A 15,394-nucleotide genomic window follows, 5' to 3' on the forward strand; every position below is an offset into this window, starting at 1 on the left:
TCAGGTCCAGGACAAGTGTGCATGAGGCCGAAAAGAAGAGGACACACATTGAAAAGAAAAAAGTATTAAAGAAATTTCATTACAAAATTTATTCCAATATTTCAAAAGCAAATCATTGGCAAGGCAATGAAGGGAGAGAGGGGCACTCTATCCAGGCCAAAAGCAAAGTGGGTGCTCAGCCCAAGTGTGTGAGTGAGCGGGTTAGCCGACTACACCCTCCCTCCCGCTAACTAGCAGTTAAGGTAGTTATCCCTTGCTAAAAATCTTATGGTTTGTCTTTCAGCTATGCTGTAAGTATTATCCTTATAAATAGCGAGGGTTTGTATAGAGTGATGGAACAAATGTATTGGAAATGGGTAAGATTATGCCTCATGAGAAATGTGCTCTAGGGGAGAATTGATTATAAAGACCTCTTCATGTCTATAGAGATTATATACGGTACATTATTTAGCTATATCCTGGTATATGTTTTGAGGGTGATTATAAAAACTTTTATTTCACCTTAGTAAATCCACCATTGGTAAAACTCTAGTAAGGACCTAACAATTAAGGTTGTGAAATATTTGCCAACCTATCAGCTTCAAGAGATAATCGTGACATAGAGGTCAAAGCTTCTTACTGCAAAGGTAGATGATTTTGACTATAGTAAAGGTAATTGGGCTAGTAATGAGAAGCCAACTTGGTCAAGGTTAAGTGGAGATACCTGAGGTTAGGTCATTTCTCTTTCTTCTTCTCCTAAGCCGACCGAGTAAATATAAGATACATTAAATTTTAGCAAAACTGCGATTTATTACTTGTATAAGGAACTGACAATTTCTGGATAGTTTGGCATTTTTCTGTGTATGACCAATGGGAGCTGGGGCATAATAACTTACGCACTGGTCGATTAAAATGTAAACACCATTAAACATTCTAAGTTTGCTATTTACTTCTGGGAGACCGATGGCGGGTTACTATGCATGCACTGTTTGCATTAGCTTTCACCAGTTCTGTTTTTAGTATGATGTAACCACTACCTGGCCTTTTTAACTAATTAAGAGCCTCTAAATATTTCTGCACAAGTTCCCATATTTTGCTTAACAAGAGCCATTTTTTTTTTCCACTTCTTCTCTTCAGTTCCACCATGACTGCAGTTAGAAGATGTCTGGCATAGAGGAGTTCAATATACAGTATTTCAAAATTTAATTGTAAATCAATCTATTTCAGTAATTGATTGTTGAAAATGCTGTCCGTTCAGTATGTTGTACAGTATGGTTATTATTGCTCATCTGAATGTAAATAATATTCCCAAACTAATAATCCAAATTATTGGTGTGCACAGCTCATCCATGTACCAATTTCCAGAACAAAGGAGTGAGATTTTGTTTATTTGTGAGCGAAGCGAGCCACGGCAGAGCGAAAACCCTCTGGGGGACATGATAAAAATGATTGATAATTGTGATAATGTACAGTACTTTGATAGTGAACCACGGGTATGGCGTGCAGAGCATAACGATGTACCGCTTGCTAGAACAGAGGCACAATGAGATTATGTTTATTTGCGAGCGAAGCGAGTCATGGCAGAGCAAAAACCCTCTGAGGGACGTGATATGAAATATGTTATTTTTATTAGTAAAATAAATTTTTGAATATACTTACCCGATAATCATGTAGCTGTCAACTCCGTTGCCCGACAGAATTCTATGGAGGGATACGCCAGCTATCACAATACTAGAAGGGGGTGTACTTACCAGCGCCACCTGTGGCCAGGTACTCAAGTACTTCTTGTTGACACCTCCTCAATTATTCCTCGGTCCACTGGTTCTCTATGGGGAGGAAGGGAGGGTCGATTAAATCATGATTATCGGGTAAGTATATTCAAAAATTTATTTTACTAATAAAAATAACATTTTTCAATATTAAACTTACCCGATAATCATGTAGCTGATTCACACCCAGGGGGGTGGGTGAAAACCAGTGTACAAGATTAAAGGATAGCTAAGTATCCCATATTTCATATAACAGTTATCTCAAATAACAATGAAATAATAAGTACCTGGTAAGGAAGTCGAATTGAACCGTTACTCTGCCTCTTTTTTAAGTTCGTCTTCCTTACTGAGCGCAGCGTTCCTCTTGGAGGCTGAATCAACCCAAAGGTGCCAAAGTATATGGGGTTGCAACCCCTACTAAAGGACCTCTACAAAACCTCTAACCCAGGCGCTTCTCAAGAATGAATAGACCACCCGCCAAATCAAAAGGATGCGGAAGGCTTCTTAGCCTACCGTAACAACCATAAAAACAACAATAAAAGCATTCAAGAGAAAGGTTAAAAAAGGTTATGGGATTAAGGGAATGTAGTGGTTGAGCCCTCACCTACTACTGCACTCGCTGCTACGAATGGTCCCAGGGTGTAGCAGTTCTCGTAAAGAGACTGGACATCTTTAAGATAAAATGATGCAAACACTGACTTGCTCCTCCAATAGGTTGCATCCATTATGCTCTGCAGAGAACGGTTTTTATTAAAGGCCATCGAAGTAGCTACGGCTCTTACTTCGTGGGTCCTTACCTTCAGCAATGCAAGGTCTTCCTCCTTTAAGTGAGAGTGGGCTTCTCTAATCAGAAGCCTTATATAATATGAAACCCCATTCTTGGACATGGGCCTCGAAGGTTTCTTGATGGCACACCATAAGGCTTCTGACTGTCCTCGAAGAGGTTTAGACCTCTTAAGATAAAATTTGAGAGCTCTGACAGGGCAAAGAACTCTCTCTAGTTCGTTACCTACCATGTTGGAGAGGCTAGGTATTTCAAACGATCTAGGCCAAGGACGTGAAGGAAGTTCGTTCTTTGCTAGGAATCCGAGCTGAAAAGAACATGTTGCAGATTCGGTCGTGAAACCAATGTTCTTGCTGAAGGCATGAACCTCACTGACTCTCTTAGCTGTTGCAAGGCAGACGAGAAAAAGAGTCTTGAGGGTAAGGTCCTTGAAGGAAGCTGACTGGAGAGGTTCGAACCTAGGTGACATAAGGAACCTTAAGACTACGTCTAGGTTCCAGCCTGGAGTGGATAGACGACGCTCTTTAGACGTCTCAAAAGACTTAAGAATGTCTTGAAGGTCCTTGTTGGAAGAAAGGTCCAAACCTCTGTGGCGGAGAACTGAAGCCAACATACTCCTATACCCTTTAATCGTAGGGGCTGAAAGGGATCTCTCATTCCTAAGATGTAGAAGGAAGTCAGCTATTTGGGTCACAGAGGTATTGGTAGAGGATATTGAATTGGCTCTACACCAGCTTCGGAAGACCTCCCACTTAGACTGGTAGACTCTACGAGTGGAAACCCTTCTCGCTCTGGCAATCGCACTGGCTGCCTCCTTCGAAAAGCCTCTAGCTCTAGCGAATCTTTCGACAGTCTGAAGGCAGTCAGCCGAAGAGCGTGGAGGTTTGGGTGCAACCTGTCTACGTGAGGTTGACGTAGAAGGTCCACTCTTAGAGGTAGAGTCCTGGGGATGTCGACTAGCCATTGAAGTACCTCTGTGAACCATTCTCTTGCAGGCCAAAGGGGAGCAACCAGCGTCAGCCGTGTCCCTTCGTGCGAGATGAATTTCTGCAGAACTTTGTTTATTATCTTGAACGGTGGGAATGCGTACAGGTCGAGATGGGACCAGTTCAGTAGAAAAGCATCCACATGAACTGCTGCAGGGTCTGGAACAGGGGAACAGTACAGCGGAAGTCTCTTGGTTATTGAGGTGGCAAACAGATCTATGGTAGGTTGACCCCACAAGGTCCAAAGTCTGTTGCACACACTCTTGTGGAGGGTCCATTCCGTGGGAATGACCTGATTCCTTCTGCTTAGGCGATCTGCTGAGACGTTCATATCGCCCTGAATGAACCTCGTGACCAGAGTGAGGTTTAGACCTCTTGACCAAATGAGGAGGTCCCTTGCGATCTCGTATAGGCTCCTCGAATGGGTCCCTCCTTGCTTGGAGATGTAAGCCAAGGCTGTGGTATTGTCTGAGTTCACCTCCACCACTTTGCCTAGCAGGAGGGACTTGAAGTTCAACAGGGCTAAATGAACTGCTAGTAGCTCCTTGCAGTTGATGTGGAGTAATCCCTGTTCTTCGTTCCACGTTCCCGAGCATTCCCGTCCGTTCAAGGTCGCACCCCAGCCCGAGTCCAATGCATCTGAGAAGAGATGAAGATTGGGGGTCTGAATAGCCAACGATAGACCCTCCCTGAGAAGGAGGTTGTGCTTCCACCACAGGAGAGTGGTCTTCATCTCTTGGGTGATTGGGATAGAGACTGCTTCGAGAGTCGAACCCTTGTCCCAATGAGCTGCAAGATGGAATTGAAGAGGGCGGAGGTGGAGTCTCCCTAGCTCGACGAACAGGGCCAGTGATGAAAGGGTCCCTGTGAGACTCATCCACTGTCTCACCGAGCAACTGCTCCTCTTCAGCATGCTCATGATGCACTCTAGGGCTTGGCTTATCCTGGGGGCCGATGGAAAAGCCCGAAAATCCTGACTCCAAATCTCCATTCCCAGGTACACAATGGATTGGGAGGGAATGAGTTGAGACTTTTCTATGTTGACTAATAGACCCAGTTCTCTGATTAAGTCTAAAGTCCAATTGAGATTCTCCAGACAGCGACGACTCGTGGAGGCTCTCAACAGCCAGTCGTCTAAGTAGAGGGAGGCTCTGATGTCCGATAAGTGTAGGAATTTTGCTATATTCCTCATCAGATGAGTAAAGACCATAGGAGCTGTGCTTAGGCCAAAACACAGGGCTTGGAATTGGTAGACAACCTTTCCAAAAACGAATCTCAGGAAAGGTTGGGAGTCTGGATGAATAGGAACGTGAAAGTAGGCATCTTTCAAGTCCAACGAGACCATCCAGTCCTCCTGCCTGACCGCTGCTAAGACCGACTTCGTCGTCTCCATCGTGAACGTCTGCTTGGTGACATACGCGTTGAGCGCGCTGACGTCCAGCACCGGTCTCCAACCTCCTGTCTTCTTGGCCACAAGAAAGAGACGGTTGTAGAAGCCCGGGGATTGATGGTCCCGGACTATAACCACTGCCTTCTTCTGCACAAGTAGCGACACCTCCTGGTGCAATGCTAGCCTCTTGTCCTCTTCTTTGTAGTTGGGAGAGAGGTTGATGGGCGATGTGGTCAGAGGTGGTTTGAGGCAGAATGGAATCCTGTAACCGTTCCTCAGCCAACTGACAGACTGGGCATCTGCACCTCTCTTCTCCCAGGCTCGCCAGAAGATCTTGAGTCTGGCTCCTACTGCTGTCTGGAGATGCGGAGAGTCAGTTTTTTCCTTTAGATGTCCTGGAGCCTTTCCTGGACTTGCTCCTGTAAGAGTCTGGACGGGAGCTTCCTCGGCTGGGGGCTCTACCACGAAAGGGCGGTATGAACCTCGTAGCAGGGGTATCAGCCACTGGGGAGCGATAAGTCTTGGGGACTGAGGTAGCAACCTTAGACTTACGAGCCGATGAGGCTACAAGATCGTGTGTGTCCTTTTGTATCAGGGCAGCAGACAAGTCCTTAACCAGCTCTTCGGGGAAGAGGAACTTCGAGAGCGGAGCAAAAAGGAGTTGTGACCTTTGGCAAGGTGTAATGCTGGAGGAAAGGAAGGTACACAACTGTTCCCTTTTCTTCAAAACCCCTGATACAAACATCGACGCAAGCTCACCAGATCCATCCCTAATGGCCTTATCCATGCAGGACATTAATAGCATGGCAGAATCCTTGTCCGCAGGAGAGGTCTTCTTGCTGAGGGCCCCCAGGCACCAGTCAAGAAAGTTGAACATCTCAAATGCTCTAAACAGTCCTTTCAGTAAGTGATCAAGGTCTGAGAAGGTCCAGCAAACCTTAGAGCGCCTCATTGCAGTTCTCCGAGGCGAGTCTACCAGACTTGAGAAGTCAGCCTGGGCAGAGGCAGGTACTCCCAAGCCTGGTGCTTCTCCTGTGGCATACCAAACGCTCGCTTTCGAAGTGAGCTTAGTCGGCGGGAACATGAAAGAAGTTTTGCCAAGGTGTTGCTTAGTCTGCAGCCACTCCCCTAAGATCCTTAATGCTCTCTTAGAGGACCTTGCTAGGACTAGCTTAGTATAGGAGGACTTAGCTTGTTGTATGCCCAGCGAAAACTCAGATGGCGGAGAGCGGGGAATAGCAGAGACAAAGTGGTCTGGGTAAACCTCCCTAAGCAGAGCCAAGACCTTACGAAAGTCAATAGACTGTGGAGAAGGCTTGGATTCATCCACGTCTGACGAGGGATCCAGGTGTGCCTCCTCATCATCAGACGCCTCATCACCAGAGTGTAGCGAAGATATCGGACAAGAATGCTGAACAGCAGAGTCAGAACGAGAAGGAACAATATTAGTGGTTTCCTCTTCAAGTAACTGTTGAGGGAGAACCTGAGGCTCAGACTGCAAAGGCTGAATAACAGACGAAGCAGAAGGAAGGCGCATGGGTGGAGGAGGCTGACTCCTAGCATGAGTGGTTGAACCCAAGGGTTGCGCTTGCTGAGCGGTTGGTGGAAGCGGAGTAGCAAGTTCCTGTTCCTGTGGTGTGAGCGGAGCGTGATGAGGTTGAGGCTGCGCAGAACAAGGTAAATGTCTCGCAAGCTGAGGCTCCTGAGGCGCAAGGCCAAGGTGTAGTGGAGCTTGCCTTGTGGATGGTTGAGCTCGCTGCAGCGAGAGCTGAGGAGACTGACTCATGGACGGGAGAGGTTGTTGTACCTCAGCCGAGAGTTGCACCACTGGTGGAGCAGCAAGGGGAGGTGGAGGAAGAGAGGTATAATCCTCCTGATCCCATAGCAAAGGTTGCCTTAAAGAAGGCGGAGGCTGAACACCACTGGGAACAGCAAACTCCGACCGTGGCTCAACATTGTACGCCTGGCAGGAGGTACTGCGATCAGGCGGAGCAAGCGCAGGCGGAGCGAGCGCAGGCGGAGGGAGTGTAGGCGGAGGCGCAACACTCTCAGCCCGACACTCACGCATCAAGTCCGAAAGCTGTGCTTGCATGGACTGTAGTAGAGTCCACTTAGGGTCGGCAGAAACTACAGTAGGCTGAGGTAAAGCCTTAACAGTCGAGCTCTGTTGTGGCAGAACCTTACTCCTCTTGGGCGGAGTGCAGTCGACAGATGACTGCGGCGAGTCAGAGCTGAGCCAATGACTGCAACCTGGCTGAGCACTCGCGGACTGGACTCTGCGTTTAAGTGGTCTCGAGACCTGAGACCAACGTTTCTTCCCTGACAGATGATCAGCGGACGAGAAAAAGACGGGCTCAATCGTCTGCAGGTGGGAGTGACGGTCTTTGGAAGACACGCCCGCAACCACCGAGGATACTTCTGTGCGCCTAACAAGGCCTGCCGAACCCTTATGCCCTTCGACATTGCTTCTCCCCTGGGCTTGGGAGCTTGCAAGAGGTCCCGGACTGGGAGGACGACTGGCTCGCACAGAAGTATCCTCACGCACCACACTGGCACTGACACTAGCACTTGGCACTGCACTGACACTAGCACTCGTCACAGCACTGGCACTAATTCCACCCACTGCACTCTTGACCTTAAGTTCCTTGACTTCGGCCATCAGAGACTTATGGTCACTTACCACTGACTCTACTTTATCGCCTAAGGCCTGAATAGCACGCAAAACAACAGACATATCAGGCGGAGGGCAAACAGTAGGTTCGGGGGTAGCCACTACAGGGGTAGGAAAAGGTAGGGGATCATGAGGTGAGGAAAACAGTGAAGAGTGAGAAGAACTCCTCCTAACTCTACCTCTCTCTAACTTATTTCAAAAGACGGACAAATTCCAGTTCCGAAAGTCCGGCGCATTCCTCACATCGATTTTCTAACTGACAGGGCCTGTCCCTACAGTCAGAACAAGCGGTGTGAGGATCTACCGAGGCCTTCGGAATACGCCTATTGCAAGACCTACATCGTCTATGGGAGGGGGCTTGCGAAAGGTCAGACATCTTGAATCCAAAGAGTTAGCCAAAGGGGTTTCCAAAATCAAGCAAAAGATCGTTAACCGTTAATCAGGACTATATAAAAGCTATCTAGCTAATATAAGAAGGTTTCCAGTAAAGCGACAGCCGAAATCTGAGAGAATACTTCACCAATTAGCCGTGAACAAACTCGAAGATCATAAGCATATCCCAGAACGTCTTGCCAGAAGCACGACAGAGGAATAATTGAGGAGGTGTCAACAAGAAGTACTTGAGTACCTGGCCACAGGTGGCGCTGGTAAGTACACCCCCTTCTAGTATTGTGATAGCTGGCGTATCCCTCCATAGAATTCTGTCGGGCAACGGAGTTGACAGCTACATGATTATCGGGTAAGTTTAATATTGAAAAATAGGTAATTCACACTCACTCACTAAATCCCGTCCGGAATTCTCCGGGTTGGGTCCTGCATCTGATATCGCCATTCTCTCCACAGACTCCTATCCAATGCCATCCGTGCCAGCTGCTGAAATGTCTCGCCTCTATTTGCTTTCTTGAAGGTTTTCACCCATGTATCTCTTGGTCGTCCTCTCGGTCTATTTCCGGCCACTTGACCATGCAGCACTATCTTTGGCCATCTGTCCTGTTCCATCCTCTGTACATGCCCAAACCATCTCCTCTGAATACCTTCCACTCTAATCAGAATTGTGTCCTTAACACCAACCATTTCTCTCACTCTCTCGTTCGTAATTCTGTCCTCCCATCTTACACCACAGATTCTTCTCAGACATTTCATTTCAAAGGCTAATAACTTTTTCTCTTCTCTCTTCTTCAGTATCCAGCATTCAGCACCATATATCACTGTGGGGATTACTATTGCTCTTAATAGCCTAATTTTCAACTTAATGGATATATTTCTATCTTTCCAGATTCTTCTTAGCCTTCCAAATGCTTTCTGGCCACTTGAGATTCAGTCTTGAATTGCTCTTTCCATCTTTCCATCTGCTGTGAAAAACACTCCCAAATATTTAAACTCATTGACTTGTTCCACTTCTCCCTCTGATAGCTGTATTTCTAAGGCCTCTCTCTGGCGTCCAATTTTCATACTTTTGGTTTTCTCTCTATTTATCACTAATTCATACCTACTGCACTGCTCCTCCACCATTCTCAATACTCTCTGTAGTTCCTCCTTAGTTTCTGCTAAAAGCACTATGTCATCTGCATACCTCATGTTAGATATTTTTGTCCCTCCTATATCTATGCCACCCTCATAATCTCCAAGTGCCATTCTCATAACCCATGCCAAGTATAGGTTGAAGAGGTGTGGTGATAGTGGGCAACCCTGTATAACACCACCAGTGGTTATGAACTCTTCTGTCAAACACTTTCCTTTTCTTACTCTAGCCGATGTCCTTTCATACAATCTCCTGATGGTTTCCAGTATTTTTGGTTCTAATCCCCATTCCTTCAAAATCCTAATCATTCCTTCCCTCCATATGGAGTCAAAACGCTTGCCTGAAGTCAATAAATACACAATACAGATCTTTTTCCTTCTCCCAGAATTTTTCTATGATTTGTGAGAAGGTGAATACATGATCGATTGTTCCTCTACCCGCCCTAAATCCTGCTTGACCCTCATCAATTATTTCCACTTCTTGCCTTGCTATTCTACTTTGTATGATTTTTGCTAAAACTTTATAAGCATGTGGTAATAGACTGATAGGCCTATAATTTTTGCATAAGGTGGTGTCCCCTTTCTTGTGTGTTGGAATTATAATGTTTTCAATCCAATCATTTGGAGCTGCTTGTCCATCAACTATATCCCTGCATAAATCACACAACCATCTTTCTACCATCTTACCGCCAGCTTCAAGCAATTCCTTTGGTAGTCCATCTATTCCTGGTGCTTTCCCACTTGACATAGCTCTTAAAGCTTTTCCCACTTCTTCTATCAGGAGATCTGGCATTTCCTGTATGTTCCATAGCTCTCCTCTTAGTTCTGGATAATCTTCTCCAGTTACCCGTCTTCCACTTCCTTTTAGTTGTTCCTCGTAGTACGTCTTCCAGATCTTCTCAACATCAGCCGTTGCTGATACCTTGTTGCCATCTGCATCTCTTACAGCAATTCCATTGTTTTTCCAACCCCTTGTTAATCTGTCTACTGCTGTGAATAGCTCTCTTGAATGGCCGTTTCTGAAACATTCCTCACATGTTTTACACAGGTCTTCTATCCATTTTTATTTTTGCTCTTTTGCATTTATTGTCCACTGCTCTGCATTTTTGTCTATAACTTGCTTTGTTTTCTTGGGATGGGTTTTCATTCTTTGTCTTTTTTGCTTCTCTCCTCTCTTGGCATGCATCCAATACTTCCTCTGTGACCCACTGTTGCTTTGCTCTCCTTCTCCTTCCCAAAATACTGTCGGCTTCCTCTTTAATTATGTCTCGTCCCCGACGCCACTTTTCCTCTGTTGTCTCGAGTCCTATTAGTGGTTCAAAACGTCCTCCTACTCTTATTTTGAAGGCAGTTTTTACTTCCTCGTTCCTCAGTTTATCTAGATTATACCTGACTAGTTCTTGATTTCTTCCTCTGTCTGTCCGAAATTTAATACGGATGTTTGAAAGTAGTAGTTCATGTGATGTTCCAAAACCTTAATTTCCTGGCACTTACATCAACCGTATACTTTTCCAAATGGTTATATTGTCATTATTATACATTTCAGACATTTATTTCTGCAAATCACTTGTTTTTGGTATTTGCCAACAAAAAAATCCCAGTTTCCCACTGGATCCTACATAATTGTGTTTATAAGGGGAGGTACGAAAACTCAAACTAAAATGGATAATACACACGATAGTGAGTAGTCAAAATATACGGTTCAAGTATTTGTCTTGAAATTAAAGGGTATGATTATAGAACACAGGAATGGAATTATATATAGAAAAACTCGCATTTCCTTCAAAAATTACTTTTATTTCTGTCACAAATAAAGTTAATAAGATATACCCTAATTTACCCTATGGTAATGAGAGCCACCTAGTGGGAACCGGGGGTTTTGGGTGGAGAAAATTTACTGGCGAATCGATATATAATGGTAAAACTATCATTTTCTTCTCAATACATTATTCTCTGGGATACATGATAAATCCACAAAAAATTACGTATAATATGGGGATCCTCTTCCTCTGAAATATTCATTCTACTCTTTTGTTTACATTTTACAAATTAAGACGTATCTGCTCCTGTTCATGCGATTGTGCAAAGCTTGTTGCGAAATACCGGTACTTCTTGCGCACAAGCTATCCTTCCACTTTCTTTCTACCAATGAAATTACTCCTCTTCATTTGTTTGTATATATCACCTCCTTCCTTCCCCTACCATATGACGAAGTTTACTATATTTGGGCATGTTTTATGCTTGAGTGTGACGTAGGCAGTTATGTGAGACACGCCTCGTCTTCTTAAGACAACTCCTCAGTTCCTATGTAGCTGTGGAGCCCAATGTAGCAAAGTATACTGTAATGGCTGCCATGATGGCTATATGGATGCTATTGCCAAGTTTCACAGCGAGTATTACGGTACACCTAATGTGGTCAACAATTCTATAAAAGCTCATTGTGTTACCCATCAAAGTTTAAAGTGTCCCAAGTGCGATTCTGAATTAGCATTTAGGGTAGACCTGCACAATTTCTACTGTAACTCGACTATAAAGAATGCTAGGACAAAAAAAAAAAAGACCCGCTGGTGTCAATCTAAGATAAGGAATTATTTGTGATTTACTCTGATTTTGTGACCTTGGAAGGGGGTCTGGGGGGCTTGAGCACCCACTAGGTCTGTGACCTGGAAGGCGGGTCTGGGGTGGCTTAGGCCCAGGCTAGGTTTGTGACCTAGGAAATACTAGGATAGGTTAGGTGGGTTTCTTAGGTTTTGTGGCCTTTAACAAATCTTGAAAGTGTTAAATAATCACATTTTTTTTTTCAGTTTTCGCCCACCTAAAGTTCCAGGTTCCCACCTGTGTCCGTCAAGAGATGGGGGTTAGAGGGAGAACAGTTTATTTGCAGTGGAAATAAAGGTCAAATTTGTTGAAAGCACCTAATTAATGTAGGAGAAGTCTCCCTTTTTGGTATTATTGTAGTGTATTACAGGGCAATGTAACCTAGGAAAAAACTACCTTTCCTTATAGAAAAAATTACGCTCTCTTCGAAAATGACACTCGTTCCCGTCGCAAATGAATAGTTTCAGAAATATATATATATATCTATATCCTACGATAATGGGGGACCCCCAGTGGGAACTCAGGTTTTTTTTGGGTGGGGAAAACATACTGGGGAAACGATATATAATCGTAAAACAAACCTTTTCTTCTCTATACATTACCTTCTTGAATGTATAATAAACGGAGGAAAATACATAACAGTATAGCTGGATAAACTTTGGGGTGTAAGGAGGTGCCGTTGCAAAGACTATGTCTCATGAAAAAATACAGTAACTAGTGCTGCCAACGTGTAATGTAGATAAATGTTAACGTATCATGCTAACATTAGCAGTGTTTTTCATTTAATTTTTCTCATTCTACTTGCCCGTTGCAGACGCTCTTGTACGTACGTTTGTACATAGCAGGTTTCGACTTTCAGCGAAAAACCCCGCCTCCCTGCACAGAGACTTTTCTTCCACCAATAGGATTTCTTCTTCTCTAATTGTGAAATGTAACTGTTCGTCTCCCTACCAGCTCTGTTCAAGTCTATTACTTGATTAGTTATGTAATACCATCGTATACATATCACGTTTGACCCCAGTATTACTCGCTTTATTATCCGATACCTTATAAAATCACCTCATTTTATATACCCATCAAATATTATTTATCATACATTCCATTTTATCTCCATATATTACTTTTATACATTTTGTTATTACCTTCTCACTCCTACATTTCCCATAAATACTTGCTCTGGACAAGTTTCCCATTCTGTTCATTCATGTTTACTCTCTAGACTCCGTTGCTTTTCCGTTAACCAATCACAAACCCATACGTATGTAAAGTTTGCACAGGGGGGTTAATATTCCCCTACCCCCACCTTCCAACAAGCCCTTTTCCGTGGAAACCATTCCCCAAGTCAGGTCTTTGTTAGTTCAAGTGTCGTCTTTTACGTATTTTACAATCTAAGTATTAGAAAATTGTAACGGCTTCAGTAATCCATTCTTGAAACTATTTTGGTGTATTCCAATGTTCATAATTTTCTTAAATCACGTAATGTAATATACCAACTTTTACAGTGTTCCAAGTGCAGTACTAATCTAAGGCAAAACACTTAAAACACCACAGACTCAGTCACAACACCCCCGTGACCACTAAGTTACGATGTCACGGTCATAAAAGTAAGTCATTAATTTCTTTAACTTTAATGTGTTAGTTTTATTATATTTTGTTTGAGTGCGAAGCTCAGCATTACTAATTGCCAATGCATATGAGGGTGATGTTTTATTTTCCTGTGATCGTAAGTGAGGAACAAGAACCATTACATTTAACGTTGGTAATGTTATCGTAACATTACTAATGTTAGTGTGCACAGCTCAACATTACCACTAGCCAGTACATACGAGCTTGATGTCTTATTTTCATGCGAGCGAAGCAAGCTAATGGCGAAACAAGGACCATTATATATAATGTTATCGTAACAGTACTAACGTTACCGTAACGCGAGTGAAGTGATATAACCAAGGGCATTATATTGGGTTTGTGACCCGGGAACTTCTAGGTTAGGTTAGGTAGGTTTGTTAGGTTCTGTACCATTTTTGTACTTTTTTATATATTGTGTAAAGGGTATATGGAAAAATTCTTTAAAATACACACGATAATAATACCGTATCATTGCTAACCTTAGTAATTCCAACGTAACGTTGGTAACGTTGTGTATCACCGTAACGTTGCTAATGTTACCGTTCGCAGTACATACGTGAGTGAAGTGACACCAAATTTGAACGTCATTATATTTAAGTATTTTAACAAAATATATACAATAAAAGACATTATATTTAATAATCTTAACAGAAAATATATGTTTTCCTGTAAAAAATAACGTGATATAACAGGTTTTCACCTTAATTTCATCCGTAATAACAGCAACCAATTCGGCAACTTAAAGTTAGTCGAATTGGTTGATCTGTTTGTTTGCGGTTGCAATGAAGGTCAAATTTGGTTAAATCACGTTATTTACTGTACGAAAACAAATATTTTCTGTTCGAAATCACACCCTGTAATACAATACACATTACCGATCTTTTTTTTCTTGGAAGTGTAGTATTGTGTTGTTCTATAATTTTACCAATTGAAGAACTGTATTATATACTTAACCTGACCTGTGCCCGCCGATCTTCAAACAAAGACCTAACCAAACTACGAACCCTGTAGATGGTATACAAATTTATATAGAAGAGCACATAATATTACTTGATACTACAATGGAGGGTACTGCAGTATACTTACATGGATGTTGGCAACTAAGGAACTTGATTATACCCCATACTAAGTTCTCTTCAAAACACTACGATTGTCGTCACAGAAGTGGAACATGCAACCAGGAGGAAAAACTGTTTCAAAACTAAAATGTACTGTTGGAAAGCAGCCTGGTAAATCTTGTAATTCTTTCCGAATCCAAGCAGTTTGGTTAGATTCCAGGTTCCTCGTTGCTCTCTCCACAACACTGATTGTGGCCACACTACTAGAGGCGTAGTAGGTGCAAAACGCTGCAATCTGCAGAAAATTAATTATTATTAGTTACCTCCTAAGAATTTAAGAAGTCCAAACTGAGCCCAATATGTTGCCAAAACTGATGATAGCAAGGTGTTATCCTATCTAATTTCAAGGTAGAATGGGATACAATTAAAGATTGAGAATCTCATTACTGTATTAATTTATTTAAGGTACAAGGTAATATAAGCTTCATAACAATAATAAGAATAAGCTTAGAAGTTTTGCACCTATCTATAAAGCGATAGAGTGCAATCAAACCTATTTTGTGGAGTGAGCAATAAGGAACCAGGAAATTACACAGACAGCACAGCTTGCATATTTATACCTCTAACTTCTAGGACTTATCAAATTTACCGGGCAACCAATTCAGTTGGGGTTTCTAAATTCCTTATATCTATGTTATTTCTAAATTTTCTTATCTCATTACAGTTAAAAATATGCTCAGTAATATCCTCTGCCTCCCTACACAACACACAGTCTATTCTAATCATACCTATTTCTATAATTTTCTTTTAACTCTAGCATATTTAACCTTGTTTTCATAACTATTACTGCCTCATTAGTGTTAAGTTCTCCTAAGTAATCTCTTCTGCCATTACTGTTCACAAACCTCAGTTTGGTCATCTCTGCTTTCTTTTCTTCTATTTCTATTTTAATTTCATTTGCCACTTTACTTTTTTTTTTGGGGGGGGGGGGTGATTGCGTTTTATACTCTTA

The 15,394-nt window shown here is 42.9% G+C and overlaps 1 protein-coding gene across 7 annotated transcripts in view; it reads right to left on the reverse strand.

Annotated features, from left to right (window-relative positions):
- LOC137634914 (serine/threonine-protein kinase fused-like) overlaps positions 1–15,394 on the reverse strand; it is a 66,446-nt gene that overhangs the window by 49,038 nt on the left and 2,014 nt on the right. For 6 of the 7 annotated variants that reach the window (XR_011042584.1, XM_068367466.1, XM_068367463.1 and 3 more), the window contains one exon: positions 14,411–14,677. The exons of the other annotated variant lie outside the window; for it this stretch is intronic. The gene's annotated coding sequence lies outside the window, so the exon portion shown is untranslated. The remainder of the gene's footprint in view (positions 1–14,410; positions 14,678–15,394) is intronic. 7 annotated transcript variants of the gene reach the window in all.

Source organism: Palaemon carinicauda, chromosome 45 (genome assembly GCF_036898095.1).
Source record: "Palaemon carinicauda isolate YSFRI2023 chromosome 45, ASM3689809v2, whole genome shotgun sequence".
Lineage (NCBI taxonomy): Eukaryota > Metazoa > Arthropoda > Malacostraca > Decapoda > Palaemonidae > Palaemon > Palaemon carinicauda.